Source organism: Procambarus clarkii, chromosome 63, assembly GCF_040958095.1.
Source record: "Procambarus clarkii isolate CNS0578487 chromosome 63, FALCON_Pclarkii_2.0, whole genome shotgun sequence".
NCBI classification, from domain to species: Eukaryota; Metazoa; Arthropoda; class Malacostraca; order Decapoda; family Cambaridae; genus Procambarus; species Procambarus clarkii.
The window spans coordinates 9,390,773-9,407,727 of record NC_091212.1 but is presented as its reverse complement, the minus strand read 5'-3'; the positions used below and the strand labels follow the sequence as shown (position 1 = coordinate 9,407,727).

Genomic DNA, 16,955 nt, shown 5'->3' with positions numbered 1-16,955 from the left:
CTTCTCCGGCCCCGACCACGGCGGTCTCCGGGTTTAGAGTCCCTGTGCGTGCTATCACCAACCTTGAGGTAATCTCCGGAGCTAGAGTTCCCAGGGCAGTTTGTTGCTGTGTTCAACCTCATTCTGACAGTTTCTGCGACGGCGATTGAACCAATCGTTTTGGCGCGTGCCTTTCCATTGAACACTTTTGGTGCCGTGGAGAGGGGGGTGGGGTGTTGCTGCTTGGGTAACAGCTTCTCCCCCGTATCAACCTACCCCTCCCTTTACGCCCTGGAGAGGCCACTCCAGACCGACAACCAGAGCGCAACTCCGTGGTCTCCTGAAACTGATAGATGCCTACTACTGCTAATTACTACAATACCGCTAGTAACGTCGACGAAGACAGGAAGCCGGCGGCTTGTCGAAGGTTCCCCCCCTCCCCCATTTTCCTGAAATGAGATTATATATAGTTTATATATAATAACTCAAGAATGTGACAGTTATTTTCTTCATTTAGTGCAAATTAATTGGCAAAAAGGGCTCAATTTGATCATCTTTCGGAAGACCTGTGCATGAAGGAGAAAGGTGTTTAGTACACTGGACGCCACTAAAACATGCTTGTGGACGCCACTAAAACATGTTTGTGGACGCCACTAAAACATGTTTGTGGACGCCACTAAAACATGCTTGTGGACGCCACTAAAACATGCTTGTGGACGCCACTAAAACATGTTTGTGGACGCCACTAAAACATGTTTGTGGACGCCACTAAAACATGCTTGTGGACGCCACTAAAACATGCTTGTGGACGCCACTAAAACATGTTTGTGGACGCCACTAAAACATGTTTGTGGACGCCACTAAAACATGTTTGTGGACGCCATCTGGGAATGCTGCGAGACAGAGATTCAAATACAGGTCCTGTCGTCAGACGGCCAACTGCGCCGGCCCTGACTTACAACTACCCTACTGCTGCCGCCGGAGCCTTTCCCAGGCAGATAACTGGGTGCAGCTCCCAAGGCTATCCTTGTGAACCGCACCCAAGGTTATCCTACTTATATGTTTGTTTTTAAATCTTAGGACATCAGTGTGAAATGTTTTAAATAATACTAAGAAAAACTGAAATAAAATAATAATGTTTAGTCAATCTATTATAAAATCTGGGATTATTGTTGGCACCGTGTCAAGAGTCTATACCCGGATCCTACCATGTTCGTCACATACCCCACAGGAATCAGGGTTCAAAGTGAGGTGATGCTAGCCCCACGTGTTTGTCCTCCACCCTTCGAACACACAAAAACACATTATAATTTAGAGATATTGATGGCTGAAAAAGCATCACCTTTTTTCTGTTCTACACTGTGGCTTGCCGAGGTGTAAACCGTTGACCCCTTGTGTGCGTTACATTTGACCCATTAAAGGACTGATCTGGATTAATGTCCTCCATCTTGATGATGGACCTGACCTCTGACTCGCCGCCCTTAGCACGTTAAGCTGACATGGCTCACTGGGTCCTCTTGACTAGTCAAAAATTTTCCTGTTTCAAAGGGATCGCCCTTGAGACTGGTAATCGTGGCCCCGCTGGCCAAGGAATGCCCAAGGACGCTCAACTAACTGGTTTGAGATAAGGGCACAGTTTACACTGACTTCTCTGTATACAGAAACGTATTGAGCATGGTATACACTGACGTCACTGTACACTATACATTCAAGGGCATGGTATACACTGACGTCACTGTACACTATACATTCAAGGGCATGATGTACACTGACGGTACTGTACAATATACCATCATGGGCACGGTATACAATGTCATTGTTCACTATGCCTTCAAGGGCATGATGTACACTGTACCTTCACCTGCATGGTATACACTGACGCCACTGTACCCTCACGGCCATAAGGTGCACTGACGTCACTCTACAGTGCACCCTCACTACACAGTTCGTATCTAACAGTTACTATCAAGCAGTGACTACGGGAAAATGAGCTTAATTGCTCTTCATGACCCATCTATTATAGCCGTCTTGTTCCTTTTATTTTATAATTATAATAATTATAATATTAATATTTATAAATTATATATAGGAACATGGTACAATGGTTGATTAGTAACTAAAAATAGTATACATTATATAATACCGCTGTGGGAACCGACCTGTGAGATTTATATTTATTTAATTTATATGAATTTATATTTACGTTAATTTATATACTTCGATAGCAATTTGTATAATGTTAAGTGGACTGTATTTCTGCAATAATCTCATAATCTCACAAATCGATCCTCTACACATTAGGGGGGGTTTATATTACACATATGCAGCCAATCAAATTACAGTAATAGCTACATACATTGATGAGGTTCCTTCTCTTATAGTACAGCAGGTTAGTCCACCAGGTATAACTAGAGTGTAGACACCAAATTATCCTCTTTGAGGTAGCTTCTATCACCCAGTAACTGGTGCACATAATCTTGCATCCTCGTCTTGACCTGTCAAAAGTGCGCTAGCTGTGAAGCCAGAATCCTATATATGACAAGCTATATCAGAGAAAACACTATACAGTACATGGAACATTAAAGACCTGGCTTAATTACCTTTAGTATGAGGCGATTTCGCGTTCTAACCGGCTAACCCTATATCCTGACATTAATGGCCATAAATGAATGATAAACGGGTTTCGGATAGACACTTAACTTGTATTTGTAGACAGCGTGTTGACAATGGTACACCTTTGGGTTCCATAACACTACGTCCAAGTAAATTTAACAGGAGCCGAATTTGCTCCCGTGTGAGCCTCTGGTCTCATATAACAATGGCTGCCCTCCTTCCCCACTCTGACGCCTGGCTTACATTGTCCACATTTCAGAAAGTGATAGAAGGGTCACATTTACTCTACTTTAATATTGATAATTAAGTTAATTTATATAAGATGTTTTTATGATGGTAAAGTCCAAAGACTAATGTATTTAAGAATAATTCCCAGCAGAATAGCTGGTGAATTATAATAGTATGTGGTGATGATATCCCGTTTTCTTAGACGGTAATTCCACTACAAGTTACGTTTTCTATGGGTAACTTGTTTATACAACACAGCTCTTATCTGTCTGTATGATTATTAAATGGTGTCGGATTTTCCGACAACCGCTAATTATAAGCAGTGTTAGAATTCTTTGTCGAATTTGTCCATTAATATGTGAATGGAAGGCATCCATTTTTGTTATGGACCTCATCATATTCAATGGGCTGAGGTGGACCCCATATGGGTCAAGCACATGCAAAAGCCTTTCACTCACGCGCATGCTGGCAATTTGTCACAATGATTCACTTTATCTTTTCAAATTCTAAGAATAATGTGGATGCCATATGGGTCCATAGTTTTCATCTTTGGACTGTGGTGGATCCGATACCCATCCTGTGGACTGTGGTGGACTCCACATTCATTCTGTGGGCTGTGGAGGACCCCACAGTCAGTCTGTAGGCTGTGGAGGACCCCACACTAAAACCAATGGAGGTGGTTGACTCCACAGCCCCCATTCATAACACCAACAACAAACCTCATTCACTACAAACTAACAACAATTCCCACTATTCACTACAAATTAACGACAACCCCCCATTTAATACCAACGAAAGTGAACCCCAGACATCAACTACAAATGTTAACACAGTGCACAGTTACAAACCCAATAAAATTTCAATTTAGATTCAACAGAGCAGAAGTTGTTGTTAAACACATGGGGCAAAATCTTACTGAAGCGACCATACGAGTCATAAAAACTCTCACTCCGCCATGTAAAACAGAAACATGCAACACTTCGTGGGGGAGCCAGAGGCTTAGGACCCGCGCAGGAATATCCCTGGAAAAAAAAAACTACAAACGTAACAGGTTTACGCACCCCGCGCCCCGCCCCCATCCAAGATCATCAGATAGCCAGCTTCCTGCAAGACATGACCAGTCCCACGCCAGCCTTGGCGGCAGCATGCTGCTCGTAGCCGAGCCCAGTGGTGCCTAGCGAAGCCTCAGCCTCGCCTAAGGCTAACCCTACCATGCCTATATTTTCCAGGAATCAGGATTACACTGAAGGATACTGCGAGTGTCCCACTACTACGACTCCGGGAACAACAACGTCAGTGACGACCACCTGCAGGCAGACGCCAAGGTTGGTATGTTCCTCTTGCTTATACTGACAACTGAAATACCCCCATGTATACCCAGCGTGGACCGTAGTGGCAACACACTGTACCATGTAGGGGGGAGAGACTGTACCATGTAGTGGGGAGACACTGTACCGTGTACTGGAGACACACTGTACCGTGTACTGGAGACACACTGTACCGTGTAGTGGTGACACACTGTACCGTGTAGTGGAGAGGCACTGTACGATGTAGGGGGGAGAGACTGTACTATGTAGTGGTGACACACTGTACCGTGTAGTGGTGACACACTGTACCGTGTAGTGGTGACACACTGTACCGTGTAGTGGAGAGGCACTGTACGATGTAGGGGGGAGAGACTGTACTATGTAGTGGTGACACACTGTACCATGTAGTGGAGACGCACTGTATCGTGTAGTGGAGACGCACTGTACCGTGTAGTGGAGACGCACTGTACCGTACAGGGGAGACGCACTGTACCGTGCAGTGGAGACACTGTACCGTGCAGTGGAGACACTGTATCGTGTAGTGGAGACGCACTGTACCGTGTAGTGGAGACACTGTACCGTGTAGTGGAGACGCACTGTATCGTGTAGTGGAGACGCACTGTATCGTGTAGTGGAGACGCACTGTACCGTGCAGTGGCGACGCACTGTACCGTGCAGTGGCGACGCACTGTACCGTGCAGTGGCGACGCACTGTACTGCGCAGTGGCAACGCACTGTACCGCGTAGTGGCGATGCACTGTAGCGCGCAATGGTGACGCACTGTACCGAGCAGTGGCGACGCACTGTACCGCGTAGTGGCGACGCACTGTACCGAGCAGTGGCGACGCACTGTACCGAGCAGTGGCGACGCACTGTACCGAGCAGTGGCGACGCACTGTACCGAGCAGTGGCGACGCACTGTACCATTGTTATGATCCCTGGCAGCCGAAAAACGAGTCTCCCCTTGAGAATTATTCTATCAAGCCTGACCTGACTATAAGGTCTGGGAAATATGGAGGTGAAGACACTGATGTAAAGTAGCTGGTTGGATATGATGAACAATTTTTGATTATGGGCAGTGAATAAGAAAATAGATAAATGACTGGTTAGGAGATGTGGATATTTTGCTGGAGGTGTGAGGCTTGCTTCTGGAGGGCTTTGATCTCACTTGAGTGCCAAACATTGCAGGGGGAAGCCGCGCTCCGTTTGAGCTCCTGTCAGAAAGGAACCCCTAGTGATATATCTCCAAGAGAAGAGAAATGTGCAGACGTGCCAGCTGTGGAATTGAGCTGGGAACGTTGTGGTCTCAAGTCCTGGACGGCGAGGAGTGTTTATTAAGCCGCCCAGAGACATTATCGTGGGCGGTGGGAGTGCCCTGACCAGGCTCTGTCAGAGGGAGGAGCATCCTCTACCAGACAATCTGTGGTAAGCACGATTTAAGCCAGTTCATAGTGATTGCTTGTAGTTGGTCGTGTGCCCAGCGACAGTAGCAATGTTTATTGATAAGTTAGACATGTTTTGATAAGGCAGAAGGCATAAAATAAGAGTGGAGAGGGAGGAACACGAAGCGACGTCCGTCCTCTCTGAGCGCTGGCAGGTGACTGAGAGCTCCCGACGGCAGAGGACCCTCCCAGAGTGAGTGAGGCCCGCCAGGCGAGGTGGAGCATGGACCGGCCCAAAACGGGGGAGTCCACTCTCATTGTATGTAGAGAGCAGATAGATGTTGGAGGCAAACATATTGTGTGGTTATTTTTGTTTATGTGTTTAAGGGGAAACATTTTTATTGGAGTGCCAATGGGTTGCAGGTTTGTCTTTGGGGAAGAAGTTGTTGAGAACTTCGAAGCCAGCACAGAGGGAGTAGTTGATGAGACTCCAAGGTAGTGGAGGAGAGGACCTCGAGCTGTGAGGAGAAGCAGTGAAGAAGAGTGTCACGTGCTTCTGTAGAGGTGGTGAAGCACCATAGTTGTTCGAGGAAACTTCATGGTAGCAGCCTGAAGGAGCTGCAGAGGATCCTGGTAGTTAAACCTGGAAGAACCTGAAGAGATCAGGGTAGTGAACTTCCAGATGTGGAAGGGAAGTTCTGAATGATTACTTGTAGGGAGGTGATAGTGTTTGGCTGTCATTAGCGTGCAAGACGCAGTGAAAGGCGAGTGCTTGTTTGCCAATTTCGTGCCAAGGAGTGCTTATACTGAAGCATAGAGTTACAGTCGTAGGCTGGATTACCTACAGATGTATGTGTTCTAGGATTGATAGAGTGATCGATTGATCATTGTTGTGTATCAAGGAACATTTATACTGATATATGTTGTTGCATTCATACGCTGATTTTCCTTGAACATGTTTACATATATATATTCTCTTGCTGATAGTGCAACATTGTATTATACGACTTGACCTACTTGAGGAGGTTGGTAATATTAGGTGGTCAACCAGGAGATAGGATACCACTTGATAAGCTGAGGATAGAGTTCTGATGGTGTTGGAGTGCAACCTGACTGAAATAGTGTAGAGTATAGGATTCATTATTATTATATGTGTATATGTATTGTGTATGTGCTCAAACCAGTAAATGTATTCAAATTTGCTGGTGTTTGACCCTGTCCTAGCGAGGCTTCCCAGGAGGTAGTAAAGAAGGAGAGAGAGAGAGAGAGAGAACCAAAAACCAATGCTGTGGACAGGGTAGAAGGTAATACTGATAACTCAAAGGGGATTGAGGAGATCAAATCTCATAAGGAGAGAGTAGGGAGTCACAGTGGCTCGAGTGGGTGTGTACACGTTACAACGTGGCTAAATGTTGGAGCCGCATCCCCTAAATGTGTGACGTTGAGCCCCTCTCCAAGAGCCAGAAGCGCCCAGTGTGATCTCCTGGTAAAGTATAAGCACTCCACCGAGTTGTGGGTTGGGTTGTCTGTAAAGAAGGATCAACAACGCGACACCACCACCAACCTACCCACAATATTAGACCATGTTGGCGACATACTGTACCATGTAGTTGCGGCAGAGGATACTATGTAGTGGCGACAAGTAGTAAGAAGAGAGACAAGAAGGGAATTTCTTTTCGTAAAACGATTGGGCAGTATCGGACCGACTAGACGTCCGGGGGGCTGGGGGTATCTGCATGGTCTCGCCTAGTTGTGCCTTGTTGGTATTCTGCACCTGGCAATGTTGTATGTTTAATCATGTGTTGAGAGAGACTGGTGTTGCAATAAAAATTATAGTGTTTCTAAATAAGAAACAAGCACAAGGGAATGGAATAAAGCGCGAGATGTTTATATTTTTTGAGTATTTTAGTAACAAAATTATCTGTTTATGTAAATAAATAGGGCAGTATATCTCTCAGTAATTCCTGATGCCTGTATTTGAAATAAAAGGTGATGCCTGCATTTCACCCCAATAATGAAAAATGCGAGTCCCTATTTTATTCCCCTCCCCCCTCTTAATAAGGTCGCAGTATCAATAAGCAGGTCAAAAACTAATAAATAAAATAGGGTTGAGACTCTCATTTATTTTGGGGTCCCCTCATTTTACATGCCAGTCACCCAACCATATTTTCCCTAGATCGTGTTCCAAAGATAATCACCTGCAGGGGGAGGGTTCAGGTAGCCACCAGCAATATACCTCCCTCAGGGACAATAAGTAGTTATTTCCCCGGGGCCTTATTTGGATTAAAAAAAAACTCTTGTGTTCTACGTCAGAGCTCCGGGTATCCTCACAGAATCCCCCAACAGTCATACCCCAGTAGTGGAAACCCGGAGAAGTCGCAACCGTTTTGTTTTTTTCCCACGGCATCGATTTGTCCGCCGGACAAGTCACAGCCATTTTCGTTTTTTGAATGGCAACGATTTGTCCGCCAGACAAGTCGCATCCTTTTTGTTTTTTCCTCAAGCTTCAGGGGGATTAAATGGCCGGCTCCCGTCCGGCCTGTTTTTTGTTACCACGGCGAGTGATTGCTCGTACAGTGACCTGCACAGGCGTATTCCTCTTCCCACATTAATCCCGTTTTAAACCCATTTTCATATTGTTTCCCGTTTTTCAAAGATCCTTTTCTAGCTAAGATCACATATTGAACATAAGAAATCATATTGCAGAAGGTCTTTGTAATGGTTCCCATACAGGATCTCCTATTTACGTCCAATCTATGCAGAAGGTCTATCTCCTTTTCAATTAATACCCCCATTCATCTCCATTTATCCATTAATGCACTTCAATCATTTCACTCCTTCAATATTCAAAAGGTGCTATTTTCACACCTTACCTATTTGGACCTCACATTTAGTGTCCAACCAAAGAGCGTTTATTGAGCATAGAAATGAATGAAATCCACTATCTCCCATTCGTATGAAACAAGGGGGAGTGGGGGGGGGGAACATACAGCATGAACTGACAAATATCTCATTTGCGTCAACATTATATAAGACTCTACACTACTGAACCTCCTGTTGAAATATCCGACATACATATATTTTGATTATGTAATTTAAAAAAAAAAGATATATATATATATATATATATATATATATATATATATATATATATATATATATATATATATATATATATATATATATATATATATATATATATATATATATATATATAAGCCTATACTTGCATAAACCACAAGTGAAGATTAACAATCTTTGGACAACACCCACCAGTGGGACTCGAATCCAGAAAGCACAACTACCTTCCAGTAGCTGCCATAACTAGTACGCTTTAACCTACTACACCATCAGACCCTACAAAAGAAGTAGAGACTTCGAGAGATATATACATCTCAAATATCTCCACTTCCCGAGGGCGCCAGATAAGTGTGAGGTTAGTCTGCGTTTTTCATCAAGCCACTGTCAATGTGAGAGAACTCGTGTCCATGCTATAAGCCTATACTTGCATAAACCACAAGTGAAGATTAACAATCTTTGGACAACACCCACCAGTGGGACTCGAACCCAGAAAGCACAACTACCTTCCAGTAGCTGCCATAACTAGTACGCTTTAACCCACTACACCATCAGACCCTACAAAAGAAGTAGAGACTTCGAGATATATATACATCTCAAATATCTCCACTTCCCGAGGGCGCCAGATAAGTGTGAGGTTAGTCTGCGTTTTTCATCAAGCCACTGTCAATGTGAGAGAACTCGTGTCCATGCTATAAGCCTATACTTGCATAAACCACAAGTGAAGATTAACAATCTTTGGACAACACCCACCAGTGGGACTCGAACCCAGAAAGCACAACTACCTTCCAGTAGCTGCCATAACTAGTACACTTTAACCCATTACACCATCAGACCCTACAAAAGAAGTAGAGACTTCGAGATATATATACATCTCAAATATCTCCACTTCCCGAGGGCGCCAGATAAGTGTGAGGTTAGTCTGCGTTTTTCATCAAGCCACTGTCAATGTGAGAGAACTCGTGTCCATGCTATAAGCCTATACTTGCATAAACCACAAGTGAAGATTAACAATCTTTGGACAACACCCACCACTGGTGGGTGGAGTCCCACTGGAGTGGAAGGAGCTAGGAGGAGGGCGAGGAGGAAGGAGGATGAAGACGAGGAGGAAGGAGGAGGGAGAAGAAGAGCGAGGAGGAAGGAGGAAAAAGAGGGCAAGGAGGAAGGAGGAGAAGGGCGAGGAGGAAGGAGGGTGAGGAGGGCGAGGAGGAAGGAGGAAGAGGAGGGCGAGGAGGAAGGAGGAGGAGGGGGGCGAGGAGGAAAGAGGAGGAGAAGGGCGAGGAGGAAGGAGGGTGAGGAGGGAGGAAGGAGGGCGAGGAGGAAGGAGGAGGAGGAGGAAGGCGAGGAATAAGGAACGGAAGGAGGAGGAGGGCTAGGAGGAAGGAGGAGGAGGAAGGCGAGGAATAAGGAACGGAAGGAGGAGGAGGGCTAGGAGGAAGGAGGATGAGGTAGAGGAGGAAGGAGGAGGACCTCGGGGAGGGGGGAACTAAGTGACGGAGGAGAAGAGGAGGGGTAGAAGTAGTAGAGGTAAACGGGGGAGGGAGGGCGAAGAGGAGGAGTGTGGGAAGGAGGATGAGAAGGAAGGGGAAGTGGAAGGGGTGAAGGTAGGGGGAAGAAGTAAGAGAACGGGGCGGTAAGGAGGGGGAGAGGTAAAAGAAGGGGGGATGGGGAGGAGGGCGAAAAGGAGGGGTAACAGACGGTGATGAGGAGGAAGGGGAAGAGGAGAGGGAGGGGTAAGAGAAGGGTGGATGAGGAGGAGGGGAGGTTGGGGAAGAGAAGGAGGATGAAAATGAGGAGGAAGGGGAAGAGAAGGGGGATGAGGAGGAATGGGAAGAGGAGGGGGTAAGAGAAAGGGAAAGAGAATGGGGTAGGGGTAAGAGAAGGGGGAGGGGGTAAGGGAAGGGGGATGCGGAGTGGAGAGGGGGTAAGAGAAGGGGGGATGAGGAGGGATGTGAAGGAAGGGAAAGAGGAGGAGAAGAGGGGAGGGGTAAGAGAAAGGGAATGAGAAGGAGGGGGAAGAGAGGAAGATGGGGAGGGAGTGTAACAGGTTAAGTGTGACGGCTGGGGCATGTACACTTAAGGCCTACAGAGTTGCCATGACGTGTTAGGGCGCTGGATTAAACAGGCATGTCTTGGTAGATGACTATGGTGTGTTCATCTTCATAAAATACAGCAAGAAAAATAAAGAATTAGATAATAATGTTTTACATTAATTTATCTCTGATTTTACTAATGAATTAAATTAATATTATTAAGTGAACATGCAGGTTGGCGAGGCAGCGACGGTTGTGATGTGGCAACGGTCAGCTGGTACCCAGCTGACCGTCAGCTGAACTGAATAATACAGAAGATGCCCATTGGGGCGAGCCTTGAAGTGGGGACAGCTGAAGAGTAGTCGGTGAGAGGAAATGCTGAAGTTGCAGAAAAAAGTGCCAGGGCTAAACCCAGCTGCGTGGCAATACGTCGATGCTGCAAACAACCCAACAACTGGCTAGGCTTGGAGGCGGGTCTGGAAGGCGGCGGTGGCAGTGCTTCTACATTCAAGGTGGAAACAATCTGTCTTCAGGTGGTGTCTTCTTCTTCTTCAATTTGGTGTTTCTTCTTTCTTCTTGCTTCGAGTAATCATTTGATGTTTGTTCTCGGCGTAGTCTGGTGGGAAAAGGTCCTTTGACAATGTGGTTTCGTCGCATTCAAATAAGATTACTTCGTTCCTTAGTGTGTACTTTGAGTCTGAGTTTGAGACCATCGCCCAGGTGGGACAGTGTTTATACCCGCGCGTAGTGACCAACACCCCCTCCCCCTGGTCTACCCCTGCTCTTCCCCTTCCTTCTCTTACCCCTCCCCCTGCTCTACCCCTTCCTTCTCTTACCCCTCCCCCTGCTCTTCCCCTTCCTTCTCTTACCCCTTCCCCTGCTCAGCCCCTTCCTCCTCATCCCCCCTTCTCTTCCCCCTCCTCTTCCCCTTCCCCTTCCTTCTCGTCCCCTTTCTCTTACTCCTCCTCTTCCCCCTCCCCCCTCTTACCTGTACTACTCCTACCCCCTGCTATTCTTTCCCCCCCTCTTCTCCTCCATTATCTAATTCTCCCCTTTCCCCCCCCCAGACGTCCTGCTCCTTCCCCCTCCTCCTTTCCTCTCCCCCTTCTTCCTCTTTCCTCTTAGACCTACTCCTTCCTCTTTTTCATTCTCCTTCCTCCTCTGCCTCGACCTCCTCCTCCTCTTTCCTCCTTCATCTCCTCCTTCCTCCTCGATCTCCTCCTCCTCGACCTCATCCTTCTACTTGGAATTTTTCCTCCTTCCTCCTCGTCCTCCTATTCCTTCTCGCCCTCCTCCTCGCTCTCCTTCTTCCTAGCCCTCTTCCTACTTCCTCCTCTTTCCTCCTTCCTCCTCTTTCCTCCTTCCTCCTCTTTCCTCCTTCCTCCTCGCTCGCCTCCTCCTTTCTCCTCGCCCTCCTCCTTCCTCCTCCTCCTCGCCTTCCTTCCTCCACCTCCTTCCTCTTCGGCCTCCTCCTCCTCCTCCTAGTCCCTTCCTCCTCCCCCTCCTCCTTCCTCCTTGCCCCTCCTTCCTCCACCTCCTTCTTCCTCGCTCTCCTCCTTCCTCTTCACCCTCCTTTTTCTCCTTCCTCCTCGCTCTCCTCCTCCTTCCTTCCCGCCTTTCTCCTTACTCCTCACCCGCCTCTTCCTCCCTCTCCCTCCTCCTCCTCCTCCTCCTTCCTCCTCGCCCTCCTCCTCCTTCCTCGGCCTCCTCCTTCCTACTCGCCCTCCTCCTCCTCCTTCCTCCTCGCCCTCCTCCTCCTTCCTCGGCCTCCTCCTTCCTACTCGCCCTCCTCCTCCTCCTTTCTCCTCGCCCTCCTCCTCCATCCTCCTTGCCCTCCTCCTTCCTCCTCCTCCTTCCTCCTCGCCTTCCTCCTCCTCCTCCCTCTTCGCCCTTTTCCTTCCTCCTCGCCCTCCTCCTTCCTCCTCGCCCTCCTCCTCCTTCCTCCTCGCCCTCCTCCTCCTTCCTCCTCCTCCTTCCTCCTCCTCCTTCCTCCTCCTCCTTCTCCCTCTTCGCCCTTTTCCTTCCTCCTCCTCCTCCCTCTTCGCCCTTTTCCTTCCTCCTCCTCCCTCTTCGCCCTTTTCCTTCCTCCTCCTCCTTCCTCCTCGCTCTCCTTCTTCTTCCTCCTCGCCCTCCTCCTCCTTCCTCCTCGCCCGCATTCCTCCTCGCCCTCATTCTTCCTCGCCCTACTCCTCCTCGCCCTACTCCTCAACGTCCTCTTTAACTTCCTCCTCTACCTCATCCTCCTTCCTCCTCTGCCTCGACCTCCTCCTTCCTCCTCTGCCTCGACCTCCTCCTTCCTCCTCGACCTCTTCCTGAGAATATGAGTAAAAATGGTGAATTAACCTTTATTATGACCCTGTTTCATTTTACTAAATGTAGAAATATACTTTTATATTTCTACATTTATATAAATAACAGCAATAAAAAACTACGAATATGAAACATTTAAGGTTGCCACAATGTTTCAAATATTTTTTAGCCAACGTTTTGTGCAATACGTTTTAGAAACTTATTTACATCCACACAAAATTACGCATTTAATGCGTGAAAACAAACGTTGCCAATACTTTCCAACACTTTCCAGATACGTTTTGGCAACCTAAAATTGTTTCCTGGGATGTTACTCGCCCTGGTATTGCTTTATTACTCTCTCCTCTATGCTTATCTCACATACAGTATCTGTGCCTGGGGTTCTACTACCAAAAATTATATACCTCTAATTACTCAACACATTACTCAACTTTGTCTGAAGCAAGAAATCTAAACTGTTAATCATGGTTGACTTCAAGCATGGAGAGGTAGACTTGGAAAATAGAGAACCACAAGGATGTTCAGAAACATGGAGAGCCAAAATATTAGAAATGACAACAAGGAACTTTCGAAGCCAACGTGTCAAGGGGCCCACAAGAATGAGAAGAAATGATGAACCAGGCAAACTTGATATATTTACCTTGAACGAGTCAGACATAAGGGAAGTCAAATCGGAATCTTACACAGGAATGAATGAGCGACCAAACTCGAAAAATGTTTGGAATTTTGTAGGCCACTCCCAGTATATGGAAGTGCATTTTAAAAGCACTACACTCACCTTCTGTGGTTCATTGTTCAAATAAATCACCGAGCTATACGTATAACAGATCTCTAACCCTTGTCCATGGAGAACAGAAGAAAATGTATATATGCTGGTTACCATTGTAAATGTATGATTTCGTCTGTGGTAGAAAAAATATTGTTGAGTTTGGGTCTGTACCCTTGATTTTGAACTGTGAAAATATGTATTCCACACAGGAGTCTTTTGCTTTGATAATTCTTAGTGTGATAGTTCCCGGGGATAATTAATAACAAACGCGAACAAATAATTTCTAGATTAGTCAACAGTTGTGGACAGCTGAGTAGTTAGGTATGTTAAGTAGTTGGGTGAAGTAAATATGTTTGCATGTGAGTGTTTTTTTCAATTGTATTAATTATTTACTTATATATTACTACAGATTATGTACAATCGTGGCTGCTGCGTTGGTGGGCGTGGTGGTGACGGCGGCCTTCATGTTCACCATGTGTAGTTCCTCTAAGCCAGCAACACAGGAATCCCAGACGACTTTGAACAGCACTACCACCAGTGTCCCTAGCACTGCTGCTCATAATAAAGACGTGCCTAGGGAAACTTATTTTAAAATTTCAACGATGTTCAATTTGTTATATAACAACTGTCATCACATTGACTGGCTAGATCATAGTTCACTTGTGAAGGAATCTGGGAAGCTTGCTTACTTCTCCATCAGGAGATGCAAGGAGGAACTAAACCCTTGCCCATACGACTCACATCATTCAGAAGAAATGATGCTTGTTGTAAAACCGCGGCAGAATAAAACAGTGAATATGAAAATTGAAAATGAAAAGGATAATTCAACAATAATCCTGGCAGTGACTTTCGAGGAGGATAAAAAGTGCGGGTGTCGGAATAATACATTTTGGAATAAAACGGCCGGGGACGAGAAGCCCTCAAATACGACTGTTCCCTGTGTGTACAGGGTGGTGGATACCACTAACAATCGGGACCTCAACTGCAACACCTGCTCTGGGCAGTAGGCTTTGACAGTACACAATCTGGATAATGTGAGTTGACATTCCACTCTGGATAAAAGGCTTTGGCAGTACATTCTCTGGATAATAGGCTTTGACAGTACACAATCTGGATAATGTGAGTTGACATTCCACTCTGGATAAAAGGCTTTGGCAGTACATTCTCTGGATAATAGGCTTTGACAGTACACACTCTGGATAATGTGAGTTGACATTCCACTCTGGATAAAAGGCTTTGGCAGTACATTCTCTGGATAATAGGCTTTGACAGTACACACTCTGGATAATGTGAGTTGACATTCCACTCTGGATAAAAGGCTTTGGCAGTACATTCTCTGGATAATAGGCTTTGACAGTACACACTCTGGATAATGTGAGTTGACATTCCACTCTGGATAAAAGGCTTTGGCAGTACATTCTCTGGATAATAGGCTTTGACAGTACACACTCTGGATAATGTGAGTTGACATTCCACTCTGGATAAAAGGCTTTGGCAGTACATTCTCTGGATAATAGGCTTTGACAGTACACACTCTGGATAATGTGAGTGTACATTCCACTCTGGATAAAAGGCTTTGGCAGTACATTCTCTGGATAATAGGCTTTGACAGTCCACACCCTGGATAACAACATTGAAGCTTCATACACCGGATAATAGGAACTGACAATCCACAAAACACAGGTATAAAACGAGACAGCGAGTCGTGAAGACCATTTATAGGCAAATGTTTTACTTGTATAATTCCCTTGCAACTATCAGCCCGTGACCATGTGTTTTATTTACATCATGTAGCAATGTATTTTTGTTTACATTACGTGGCCATGCAGTTTTTTTTTACATCACGTAGCCATAAAGTTTTGTCAACACGTGGCCATGAAGTTTTGTTTACATCACGTGGCCATATAGTTTTGTTTACATCACATGATCATGCAGTTTATTTTACATTAGGTGACTATGCAGTGTTGTTTATATCACGTGGCTATGCAGTTTTGTTCACATAATGTGACCATATGGTTTTCTTTACATCACAGTCATGTAGTTTAGTTTATATCATGTAGCCTTGCAGTATTGTCTACACGTATTCACCTGGTTGTGCTTTCGGGGGTTGAGCTCTGGCTCTTTTGGCCTGCCTCTCAACTGTCAATCAACTGATTTGTTCACACACACAAGTGTGTGTGTGTGTGTGTGTGAGAGAGAGCTCTCTGACCAAAGAGCCAGAGCTCAACACCTGCAAGCACAACTAGGTGAGTACACACACACACACACACACACACACATGCGCGGGCGGGCAGGCGCCGGTGGCTGTGTGGACAGCACGCTTTACACGTAATCCTGTGACCCGAGTTCGATTCCCAACGCCGGCGAGAAACAATGGGCAGAGTTTTTCACCCTGATGCGCTGTTACCTAGCAGTAAATAAGTACCTGGGAGTTATACAGCTGTTACAGGCTGCTTCTTTGTGTGTGTGTGTGTGTGTGTGTGTGTGTGTGTGTGTGTGTGTGTGTGTGTGTGTGTGTGTGTGTGTGTGTGTGTGTGTGTGTGTGTGTGTGAAAAAAATTAGTTAATAGTTTGTTACAGTTGATTGATTGACAGCTGAGAGGCGGGCCGAAAGAGCAGAGCTTAACCCCCGCAAGCACAACTAGGTGAATACACACACAGGAAGCAGCCCGTAGCAGCTTTCTAACTCCCAGGTAAATATTTACTGCTAGGTAACAGGGGTATCAGGGTGAAACAATTTTTGCTCATTTGTTTCCGTAATCGCCGAGGATCGATCCCCGGTCCATGTAGCCATGTAGTTTTGTTCCTGCTCCGTACTGTCCTGTACTGTCCAAGTACCTAGTCCCTCTACATGGCCATATAGTTTATTACATCACTTGGCCACATAATTGTTGTTTTTTTTACATCACGTGGCCAAATATTTTTTCTTTACATCATAAAAAAAAAATAAAATGTTTATTTAGGTAAGGTACATACATACAATAAATTTTTACAAAGATTGGTTGACTTATAGGTAGAGCTAGTACATACAATGCCTAAAGCCACTATTACGCAAAGCGTTTCGGGCATAGAAACGCCATACTGTTTTGGTGGCCATACTGTTTTGTTTACATCACACGGCCATGCATTTTTGTTTACATCACACGGCCATGCATTTTTGTTTATATCACATGACTATGTAGTCTTGTTCAGATCACACAGCAATGCAGTCACGCAGCATCATGTCAGTAAATGGTATGACACCTTAGCAGGAACAT

General features: G+C 45.8%; 1 long non-coding RNA gene across 1 annotated transcript; it reads left to right on the top strand.

The window, feature by feature from the left end:
* Positions 1-3,945: 3,945 nt before the first annotated feature.
* On the top strand, positions 3,946-16,220 carry LOC123769562 (uncharacterized). Its single transcript, XR_011223565.1, has 2 exons — positions 3,946-4,145; positions 14,109-16,220. It is a non-coding gene; the product is annotated as an uncharacterized lncRNA (long non-coding RNA).
* The last annotated feature ends 735 nt before the right edge of the window (positions 16,221-16,955 follow it).